This window comes from Peromyscus leucopus, chromosome 8b, assembly GCF_004664715.2.
Source record: "Peromyscus leucopus breed LL Stock chromosome 8b, UCI_PerLeu_2.1, whole genome shotgun sequence".
NCBI classification, from domain to species: domain Eukaryota; kingdom Metazoa; phylum Chordata; class Mammalia; order Rodentia; family Cricetidae; genus Peromyscus; species Peromyscus leucopus.
Genome location: NC_051086.1, coordinates 54,406,037 through 54,418,525, shown reverse-complemented (window position 1 = coordinate 54,418,525; position 12,489 = coordinate 54,406,037).

Here is a 12,489-nt window from a genome sequence, read left to right as displayed (position 1 = left end):
TCAATAATTGATCAATTTCTTTATTCCTTTTGCTAATGGCCCAGGCTGTCAAGTATGAGATTGAATATGAATGATACATAGTAGGTTAAGTTCTGTCCAGAATTGTTTTTTGTGGTTGTATGAATAACAAAGTTAATTCCGAATAATCAGGAATTAGTTGAGCAGTTTTTATATGGAATACAAACCCTTTTGCATATTGAGAATCAATAATTATATTAAGGGATTCATTAAAGTCTAATAAAACATTAGAATGGCATATGACTCTGATTTTTGGACTGGAACATGGACTTTGAATTATTTTACTTATATTTCCTGCTTAATAATCAGCCATTTTTAATTTATTTTCATAGGTATAGAAGGTAAGAGCCCCAGAAATAGGTAATCTTTTCACTATGTGGGGAAGAATTCATTCAGTTCTTATTATAAATTGATGCCAGTTACAGTTGGGATAATTGTTAATTTTCCCTCTTCGTCAATCATCATTAATCACCCATAATTGGATAATTTTAGTATTAGTATAAGGTAGTACAATTTCAGCTGGACTCATTCCTGACAATTGATGAAGTCTTATGCTTCCTTTTATAATTAATTCAGAAAACTTTTTTTACTCTGCTTTTGAGCTTAAAAAATCTATTATAAATATTATCCTCCCTTTGCATAATTGGTCCAGTAGGGGAATGGGAAGAAGGTGAAATAACTAAAATACATTCAACTGTAAGATCTAACCTATCTCCACAGGCATTTTGTAATTTCTGTTCTATTTGGGGCAATTTCTCTTCTTTTCTTTCCTTCCTTCCTTCCTTCCTTCCTTCCTTCCTTCCTTCCTTCCTTCTTTCTTTCTTTCTTTCTTTCTTTCTCTTTCCTTTTTTTTTGAGGCAAGGTTTCTCTGTGTAACAATCCTAGCTTTCCTGGAACTCACTTTGTAGACCAGGCTGGCCTCAACTCACAGAGATCCTCCTGCCTCTGCCTCCCAAGTGCTGGGATTAAAGTCATGCACCACCACTACTTTGAGCCAATTCCTTTTCATCTTCAGCTGCTAATTGCATTGGACTGTTTAAGTCTGAGTCATCTTGCAACATTTGAAACAAATTACTTAATTCTTGAGTAGTCAGTCCAATGTAGGCTGCAGTGAGTTAATATCGCCCAATAATTTTTGAAAATGATTGAGTACACAATTGATCACTTCTTTTTTAAAAGCTTATTTTTTATCAATTCTTTGAGAATTTCACATATGCACCCAAATTCCATTCATTTCCCAGTCCTTCCATATCTGCCCTTCACCTTTGTAGCATCCTCCTGAAAAGAAATAAAAAAAATTAAACCCAGACCAAACCAAACAAACAAACAAATAGAAAAAAATTCTCTTTCCTTATTCATCTTTTCCACCTTCTAACTTCTCTTCATTTGTCTTAGTAGCACTGGGAGCCAAGGTATGTCAAACAGTATACCAATCAGCTTTCCTTGTAAATGTTCACTGCAGTGAGTCATTGGTCTGGTTCAAGGGGTCTGGTTTTTGGTATATCATCATCATTACTGGACCCTCACCAAACTATTCTTGGATGTTCTGTGGCTGCCCTGAGTCATGAAGGTCCTGTGGGTATTATTCCACAGTACCGGTCTTTTCATGCATTCCAGCATGTCACAGATGGAGTAGATGTTTGAGTGGGCCAACCCAAGGCCCTGGCTGTGGGCCTGGTTGGTAGCTGAGCTAGTCAGTCAGGGCCACTGGGGCTATACTCTTCAGGCAAGAGGCAGAACAAACTACTCTATGCCCATCCATTGGAGCCAGTTCTCCCATGTCTGTGGTGAGGGGGGGCATCTCTCTCGAGTGCAGGTCTAGTTCTGCTATGAGGGTCATGGCCAGCCTTCTTGCTGCAGTCACCAGTGAGGGGCAGCACCAGCTTTCCCAGGGCCAGAAAAGGGTTGGTCTGGCTCATCATGTGCCTCTGATTTCATTATGCATGGGTTCCTATGGCTTCCTGTGGTAAAAGAGGCTACAGACAACAACACAGACCCTAGCTGCAGCAAGACCATGGACCCAGACATGGCCTTCACAGCAGCTTGGGCATGAAGTATACCATGGCTCTAGAAACAGTATGGCTACACCAACAAGGCCACAGGTTGCAGCCCAGACCCATGGCTTCTGTGTATCCTTTGATAGCAGTGTGGTCCTTGGACTTCCACACAGACCCCAGTTGCAGTAGGACCAAAAACCCAGACATGTTCCTTGGCATCAGCCTGTGCCAGGATGTAACAATTGCCCAAGGGAGCAGCACAGGCCACTCAGATTGGCATGGCCCTTGGTCACGTATGTGGACTTTGAATTGATATGTCTTTACAAGGTAGGCATTTTTATAAATAGTTGGTGTAAAAGCAAATTTCTCTCTGTCTTGTTCTTGTAAAGGGATAGTGAAGAAACATTCTTGTAAAACAATAACTGTAATAGGCCAATCTTTGGGTAATAAAGAGGGTAAAGGGATTGCAGGTTGTAAAGACCCCAAGGTTGAATTGCTTTACTTACAGCTCTGAAATCAGTTAACATTCTCCATTTTCCCAGATTTCCTTTTTAACTGCAAATGCAGGAGAATTCCAGGGACTAGTAGTTTCTGCAATATGCTTAACATCTAACTTTTCTCTTACTAGCTGCTCAAGTGCCTGCAATTTTTCTTTAGTTAAAGGCCATTGCTCTACCCATACAGGCTTATTAGTTAGCTTTTTAAAGGTAGAGCAGTTGGGCTTCTGGCAGTGGCCTCTATTCCAAATTTGGGTAGCCAATTCCTTCTTTGTCCTGCTGCTGGACAACCTGTATAACCTCTGATTTTCTTTGACAATCCTTCTCAATACCTTTTCCAGGAATGTATCCCATTTTTTAATATCACTCTATGAGCCGTTTCTGAATATTAATTTGACTGGTATAACCCAGAATGGATATAATCTTTTTGGTGGAACATGGAATTTGTGTGTATACATGCTTTTTGTCCTTTTCAAAAGCCTTCTATAAAAATATTAAAACAATCTCTATAGGATTTTAAGAGGTTATTTTAGGCAGTACCATTGGAGCTGACAAAATTATTTTTCACATGAAATTAAATGCAAGCAAAATGTTTGTTATACACTGTTTTAATTGACAGGTCACATTAAAAAAGGACCAAGCCAAGCAGTGGTGGTACACGCCTTTAATCCCAGCAGTATTTTTATAAAATCGTAAAAAGAGGGTTCTTTTTTTTTTTATTTTTTTATTTTTATTTGGTTTTTCGAGACAGATTTTCTCTGTGTAGCTTTGTGCCTTTCCTGGATCTCGCTCTGTAGACCAGGCTGGCCTTGAACTCACAAAAATCTGCCTGCCTCTGCCTCCTGAGTGCTGGGATTAAAGGCATGTGAAAATGGATTTAATCGATATATACAGAACATTCCATCCTAACAAAAAAGAATATACCTTCTTCTTAGCTCCCCATGGAACCTTCTCTAAAATCGACCACATACTTGGCCACAAAGCAAATCTCAATAGATACAAAACAATTGGAATAACCTCCTGTGTTCTATCAGATCATCATGGTTTAAAGTTAGATTTCAACAACAACAAAAACTACAGAAAACCTACAATCTCATGGAAACTGAATAATGCTCAACTGAATCACCAATGGGTTAAGGAGGAAATAAAGAAAGAAATTAAAGACTTCCTAGAGATCAACGAAAATGAAGACACCACATACCCAAACTTATGGGACACTATGAAAGCAGTGCTAAGATGGAAATTCATAGCACTAAATGCCCACAGAAAGAAGTTGGAGAAATCTCACACTAGTGACTTAACAGCACACCTGAAAGCTCTAGAACAAGAAGAAGCAAAGTCTCCCAGGAAGAATAGACGCCATGAAATTATCAAATTGAGAGCTGAAATCAGTATAATAGAAACAAAGAGAATAATACAAAAAATTAATGAAACAAAGAGTTGGTTCTTTGAGAAAATCAACAAGATAGACAAGACCTTATCCAAACTAACCAAAAGACAGAAAGAGAGCATCCAAATTAACAAAATCAGAAATGAAAAGGGGGACATAAAAACAGACAATGAGGAAATCCAGAGAATCATCAGGTCATACTTCAAAAACCTCTACTCCACAAAACTGGAAAATCTAAAAGAAATGGATAATTTTCTGGATAGGTACAACATACCTAAGTTAAATCAAGACTAGATAAATTATTTAAATAGGCCAATAACCCCTAAGGAAATAGAATCAGTCATTAAAAGTCTCTCAACCAAAAAAAGCCCAGGACCAGAGGGTTTCAGTGCAGAATTCTACCAGATCTTCAAAGAAGAATTAACAGCAATACTCTTTAAATTGTTCCACACAATAGAAGCAGAAGGAACATTACCAAACTCCTTCTATGAGGCTACAATTACCCTGATTCCTAAACCAAATAAAGATGCAACAAAGAAAGAGAACTACAGACCAATCTCCCTCCTGAATATTGATGTAAAAATACTCAATAAAATACTGGCAAACAGACTCCAAGAACACCTCAAAACAATTATGCACCATGATCAAGTAGGCTTCATCCCAGGGATGCAAGGGTGGTTCAACATACGGAAGTCTGTAAATGTAATACACCATCTAAACAAACTCAAAGAAAAAAACCACATGATCATCTCACTAGATACAGAAAAGGCATTTGACAAAATCCAAAACTTCTTCATGATAAAGGTCCTGGAGCGATCAGGAATACAGGGAACATACCTAAACATAATAAAGGCAATTTACAGCAAGCCAACAGCCAACATCAAATTAAATGGAGAGAAACTCAAAGCAATTCCACTAAAATCAGGAACAAGGCAAGGCTGTCTGCTCTCCCCATACTTATTCAATATAGTACTTGAAGTTCTAGCCAGATCAGTAAGACAACATAAGGAGATTAAGGGGATACAAATTGGAAAGGAAGAAGTCAAGTTTCCCTATTTGCAAATGCCATGATAATATACATGAGTGACCCCAAAAATTCAACCAAGGAACTGATACAGCTTATTAACACCTTTAACAACATAGCAGGATACAAGATCAACTCAAAAAAATCCGTAGCCCTCCTATATACAATTGACAAACAGGCTGAGAAGGAAATCAGAGATACATCATCCTTTACAATAGCCACAAATGATATAAAATACCTTGGGGTAACTCTTACTAAGCAAGTGAAGGACCTATATGACAAGAACTTTAAGTCCCTGAAAAAAGAAATTGAAGAAGATGTCAGAAAATGGAAAGACCTCCCATGCTCATGGATAGGCAGGAGTAACATAGTAAAAATGGCAATCTTACCAAAAGCAATCTACAGATTCAATGCAATCCCCATCAAAATACCAACACAATTATTCATGGACCTGGAAAGAATAATACTCAACTTCATATGGAAAAACAAAAAACCCAGGATAGTCAAAAGAATCCTGTACAATAAAACAACCTCTGGAGGCATCATAATCTCTGACCTCAAGCTCTGCTATACATCTACAGTAATAAAAAACAGCTTGGTACTGGCATAAAACCCCCCAAGACACAGCTATACCACTCTTGGGCATATGCCCAAGGAATCCTCAATCATACCACAAGGGCACTTGCTCAGCTATGTTCATATCAGCATTGTTTGTAATAGCCAGAACCTAGAAACAACCTAGTTGCCCTTCAACTGAAGAATGGATGAAGAAAATGTGGTACATATACATAATAGAGTACTACTCAGCAGAGAAAAACAATCACATCATGAGGTTTGCAGGTAAATGGATGGATCTAGAAAAAAATCATCCAGAGTTTGAGTCTGTGTGAGGTAACCCAGACTCAGAAAGACAAACATGGTATGTACTCACTCATAGGAGGATACTAGATGTAAAACAAAGAGGACTAGACCGCTACTCACAACTCCAGGGAGGCTGCCTAGAAAACAGGAGGACCCCAAGAAAGACACAGGGATTGCCCAATGACAGAGAAGTGGATGAGATCTACATGAACAACCTGGATGTGAGTGGGGGTAATGAAGGGCAAGGTTCAAGGGAAAGAGAGCTTAGGGGAACGGGAGATCCCAGCTGGATCAAGAACAGAGAGGGAGAACAAGGAAAAAGAGACCATGATAAATGAAGACCACATGAGAATAGGAAGAAGCAAAGTGCTAGAGAGGTCCCCAGACATCCACAAAGATACCTCCACAATAGACTACTGGCAATGGTCGAGAGACAGCCTGAACTGACCTACTCTGGTGATAGGATGGCCAAACACCCTAACTGTCATGCTAGAAATCTCATCCAATGACTGAGGGAAGCGGATGCAAAGATCTACGGCCAGGCCCCAGGTGGAGCTCCAGGAGTCCAATTGGTGAGAAAGAAGAGGGATTGTATGAAAGAGGAGGGATTGTATGAGCGAGAATTGTTGAGACCAAGATTGGAAAAAGCACAGGGATAAATAGCCAAACTAACGGGAACACATGAACTATGAACCAATATCTGAGGAGCCCCCAACTGGATTAGGAACCTGTTCTTAGTACATGAGCTGGCTGTTTGGAACCTGGGGCTTATGCAGGGACACTTTGCTCAGCCTGGGAGGAGGGGACTGGACCTGCCTGGACTGAATCTATTAGTTTGAGCTGAATCCCCAGGGGAGTCTTTGCCCTGGAGGAGATGGGAATGGAGGGTGGGCTGGAGGGAAGGCGGTGGGGGGGGGGAGTGGGGAGGAGAGGACAATCCATGGCTGATATGTAAAATTAAATTAAATTATAAAATAAAAACAACAACAACAACAAAAAAAAAATCCCTGACTTCAAACAAGAGGTGATAGTTATTGACTTTAAACCAAATGTAGTTCAAAGCCTAGGTGCCATCACTCTGAAATTCAAGCCAGAATCAATGGCCCTGGGGAATCCATTGCTACAGCTCTCTGCCTTCTCCTTACCTATAAGGATGTAAGCTCTAAGCTGCTGCCCCAGCATCATGCCTACCTGACTGTTGCCATGTTCCTAGCATAATGGTCATGAACTCCAAACCATGAGCCCCAAATGCCTTCTTTTTAATTTCATATGGTACCATTTGTCAATTTGTCCCATTTCTTGAATGACTAGAGTCCTCTTCAGAAAAGCCTTACCTGTGCTGACACTGTGAACTGTATTCCTTCTGTCAGACCCAGGATTTTAATCTTCTGCTAATGTCTTTGGTGCACTTGGAGTTGATTGTTCTGCAGGGTGGAGGAGAAATCAGTCTTTTACGTGTAGGTGTGTAGTTTTTGCAGCCCCACTTGTTAGAAAGGTTTTCTCTTTGTCAATGAATACTTTTGTCACCAATGAGTGTTTTTTGCTTGTCATTTTTTTTTTTTTTTGCCAGAATGCAAAAGCAAGGTTTAATTCTGGATATCCAAAAGCAATACAAGCCTAGGCAGGGACTTCATCCAATACATCCAACGCAGTGGAGGCTGGAGGAAGTGCCCACCTGTCTGCAAGCTCAGCTTTTAAAGGGAAAACTCACAAGGTTACATCATTTAGGGGTGCTAGTATGGATACAATTCTGATTGGCTCGCTTCTAGGGACTTTTACAAATTACTTCTAAGGGAGTGGTTGCCCGCCACCATTTCTCATTGGCTGCCCTCGGGTGGGGGCATTTCTGTGGTCAGTTACCCTGGAAATCGGGGAGAGGACATTCCATAGTGTGGCAGGCATTACCTCGTGACTATCTTGTGACTCTGTACTTTTACACTTCCTGGTTTCTGGAATCTGAACTGACTGGTTTCAGTAACTAATGGCCTATTCCCAAAAGGAGAAATCGTAGGCCTTAATTTTAGGGTGAAAGCATTTGTCTTATTTCTAAGATGGCTCATTTTGGTCTCACATTTCCCCCTTCTCATGTGCCTAATGGAACCCAATCATGAGTTTTGGACAGTTAGTTCCTAACTATCCCTCTCTAATAATGGCCATGTATAGTTAGTTAGTCATCTTGTCTCTATGACAGGGAGTTTTCTTTTGACCCAGCATTTCAGCCTTTTCTGAACAGGGAACATGGGTGACATATTCTCTTCTGGAACTGCTTTGAGCTGGCATTGGGGCGCCACTGTCAGGGGCCCCAAAAGACTGAAAAGCTAGTCAAAGACTGGGCAATTGCTTGTCATTTTTACTTTAGAACAAAAACCTTATTTTTTCATCTAAAACATTAAAAAATTATTCCTCTCTCATACATTACATGACTCCAGCTTCTTACTACTCCACTCCTCCAAGTCTACCACATATACCTCCCCTTTCTCCCAGATCCACTCCTCCTCGATTTTCCTTTAGAAAAAAGCAGGTCTTGCAGGGCTATCAACTGACCATGGCATAACAAGATACAATAAGACTGGACACAAACCCTCATATCAAAGCTGGATGAGGTCACTCAGTAGGAGGAAAAGGATCCCAAGAGCAGGCAAAAGAGTCAGAGACACCCCCACTTCTACTGTTAGGAGCCCCACAGTAACACCAATTTAACAATCATTACATATATGCAGAGGACCTATCTTATACCCATATGGTCTCTGTGATTGTGGCTCAGTCTCTGTGAGCCCCCATGAATATTGATTAGTAGATTCTGTGGGCCATGTTTTTGTGTCTAAAATTAAAACATTTTTTATCCAATACATTCTTATTCAATGGATTGTTTTAAACTAGAACATATTTGATAAGTTATTCAAGAAATACATTAAAGTAATTGCAAACTGTTACTATAGGATGAAAACACTGCCAGTATATGTGATTGTGGTGGCTTAAAAGAAAATGTCCCCTAAAAGGAGTAGCCCTCTTAGGAGGTGTGGCTTTGTTGGAGTAGGTATGGCATTGTTGGATGGAGTGTGTCACTGTGGGTTGGGCTTGGAAGTCTCCTATGTTCAAGTTATGCCTAGTTCAGTTCTCTTCATATTGTCTGCAGGTCAAGACGTAGTATTCTCATGGTCCTTCTCCAGCACCATGTCTGCCTGCATACTACCATGTCTTGCTGTGATGATACTGGACCAAACCTCTGAATTGTAAGCTACCCTAATGAAATGATTTTCTTTATAAGGGTTGCCATGGTCATGGTGTCTCTTCACAGCAATGGAAATTCTTACTAAGACAGAAGTTGGCACCAGGGACTGGGATGTTGTTGTGATAGGCTGGACCATGTTTTTTCTTTGAAGGAATATGGACATTGCTACTGTGGATTAGAAAAGCAGCTGAATGCTTTAGGTTCTCCTTAATGGGCCATACTAGTAGAAGTACGGATAAGAGCTTCTGAGTGTGATTTGATGAACCATGGGGGCCTGGATCAAGAGGTTTCAGAGGAGAAGAATTTTAACATATTGATCAAGATGGTTCTTGTGATATTTTGGTGAATAATGTGGCTGCATTTTGCCCTTGTCCCAAAAGTCTGCTGAAGGCTAAAGTAAAGAGTTTTAGATTATTGCATTGGCTAACAGTCAATATAGCCCAGTATAGACTTTGTTGTGTATTGATGTAACCAACCGTCTTATTAAATAAGAAACACAGAAACAATGTAAAAGAGAAAGCCGAGAGGTCAGAGCTCAGAGCTAAAATCTCACCCTTCCGCCTGCAGTGTCCCAGCTTCCCGAAAGAGACCTATTCCCTGTCTGTTCGTCTATTTATAGTATTTTGTTCTGCCTTCTCATTGGTTGTAAACCCAAACACGTGACTGCCTCATCACTGTCTGAATGTACAGCCCCCTAGGTCTTAAAGGCATATGTCTCCAATGTTGGCTGTATCCCTGAACACACAGAAATCTATGGGATTAAAGGCATGTGCCACCACCGCCACACTCTTGCTATGGCTCTAATAGCTCTGACCCCCGGGCAACTTTATTTATTAACATACAATCAAAATCACATTTCAGTATAATTAGATTACCACCACAGTTGTGTGGTTGTTAGTATTGACTCCAATGAAGATATATAAAGAAAAGAATCAAGCTGAACAATGAAAATTACAAAATGTACAATTTGAGGAGAAAAAGAGCACCAGAAAGTGAAATGGAGCTAAGTCCTGTGTTCAAAGAGATAAACAGATCAATAAATAGAATAAAAGAAGTGGTGACCTCAGGGCAGGACCCCACCCAGCTAAGTTTCCAACTTGTGAAAAGGAATTAAAGAAAAGCTTAGAGAGGGGAGTGGCAGTGCATGCCTTTATCCTAGACTCCACCTACTCCAGCACCATGTCTGCCTGTATACCACCATGCTCCACCATAATAGTGGACTGAACCTCTGAACTGTAAGCCATCCTCTGAACTGTTTTCCTTTATAAGAGTTTCTGTAATCATGGTGTCTTTTCACAGCAATAGAAACCCTGATTAAGACAGTGATTAACTTACACAAAACATCATGGTTAGATTTATAAATCTTAATCTGTTTTGATAAGATGTGGCCCTAGAAGGCTGAAAATCACATAAATGCTACATGTCCTTTGTAGAGTCATTTCCAACTTCTCTTGGACTCTTTTTTACAAATTTATTTATTTTCATTTTTTATTAATAATTTTCTATTCACTTTATATACCAACCACAGATCTCACCTCTTCCCTCTTTCCACTCCCCAACCTTCCCTCCCAAGTCACCCTCCATCCCCACAATTTCCAAATCAAGGTCTCCCATAGGGAGTCAGCAGAGCCTGCCACACTCGGCTGAGGTAGGTGCAAGCCCCTCTCCACTGCACCAAGGCTGTGCAAGGTGTCGTACCATAGGCACTGGGCTCCAAAAAGCCTGCCCATGCACCAGTGTCAGATCCCAATCGCCCTACCTGGGTGTCCTCTAAACAGTTCGAGCTAAACAACTGCCTCCTATATCCAGAGGGCTGGGTCTAGTCCTATGGGGGCTCCATAGCTATTAGTTCACAGTTCATGGGTTTCTACTAGTGTGGCCAGTCATCTCTGCACGTCTTCCCATTATGATCTTGGTGTCCCTTGCCTGTAGAATCCCTCCTCTCTCTCATTGATTGGATTCCGGGAGCTCAGCCTGCCTCCTGGTCATGGACCTCTGCATCTGCTTCCATCAGTCACTGAATAAAAGCTCTATGATGACAGTTAGGGTATACTCTTGGACTCTTTAGGCTTATACAAGAAAAGAAAAAATAAGTAAAATTATTGAGTTTAAATTAAATTAAATCTTGAGTTTAAATTATCTGATAATATATTTTAAAAGAAACTTGAATGTATACCTTTTTCACATTTAGTCTGTATCTGCATCTAGTGTAAAGCCTCATTTTTTGTGTGCTCAAATATTTGTTGACCAACTGTTGTGTGATATTTCTGGAAAGATGTAAATTTAACATCTGCTCCTAACTACTGACATTTCCACATTTCAAAGAATGATTCATTAAGATCATCTTTATGAACAGAAGTACATTTATTAGAGATTGCTCATAGAGCAATAGAAGACCACAGACATTTGCATGGACCCTTCCCCTGAAGTTGCCCCAACCTCTCTCACCAAGCTCTTATTACCTTCGGCTCTGTCTGCCCCAGAATTGAGGGAAACATTTGTTCCCTGTGCCACCTAGTGTGCAAGCAGCAGAGGTGACCCCAGGCTCAGACTGCTAGTGTTTGGTGTTTATGTAAACTCTGCCCTTGCCCTTATAAGGGGTTCTGTTGGTTTGAGCTAACATTGTCCATCTTGCAAAGGTTCGAGTGTTTTGCTGCAGTCTGGCATCTTGGACAGCCCCATTTGGGCTTGTTGTAAGATGGAGGTGACAAAAATTCAGAGGTCTGGGCTCATTCACTAGCTTATACACAGCCCAGACCAATAATGGCTCCCACACCTTGAAGGAAGCACTGTCCAGGTAACATGTCCTCCAGAGGAGCCATGTTGAAGACTCGGTTATGGAGACTGCGTCAGTCTGACAGACACAAAGTCTGTCCTGTCATGGCTTTTTTTTTTAATCAGAGCATTCTAACTGCATCAGTAAGGAGGCATGGGCTACCTAGAAATTTATATTTAGCTCATGATATTTTAGCATTTTCACTTATTTACAAATAACCCCAGTGTGTTACACCTGTCATACACATTTAAGAACCTTGACTTCAGGCTGGGTGTAGTGGCACAGGCTTTTCATTCCAGCACTTGGGAGGGAGAGACAGGCAGATCTCTAGAGTTCCAGGTTAGTGTGGTCTACAGAGTGATTCCTCAGAAAGATAGGGCTATACAGAGAAACCCTGTCTCGTAAAACAACCAAACAAACAAATAAAACCTTAACTTCGCTTGTAATTACCCAATTTGTTTAGTTTTAAGTTATTTTTAAACTCCTGATGAAATAAATATAGGTTAAAACTTGGAAATAACTCTTGTCAAATAAATCCCTGGAGGATTCTGGATAAGAAGTCTGGGGAGAAGCTGCCTGCCTGTAATGCAGTAAAGGGCAGAGGTTAGAATAAGGAAAATACTGTGTTCCAAGAAAGAAAGAGAGGGAGAGGTCCATAGATTCTCACAGGCAGAGCTAGCACACCTGCAGAGCC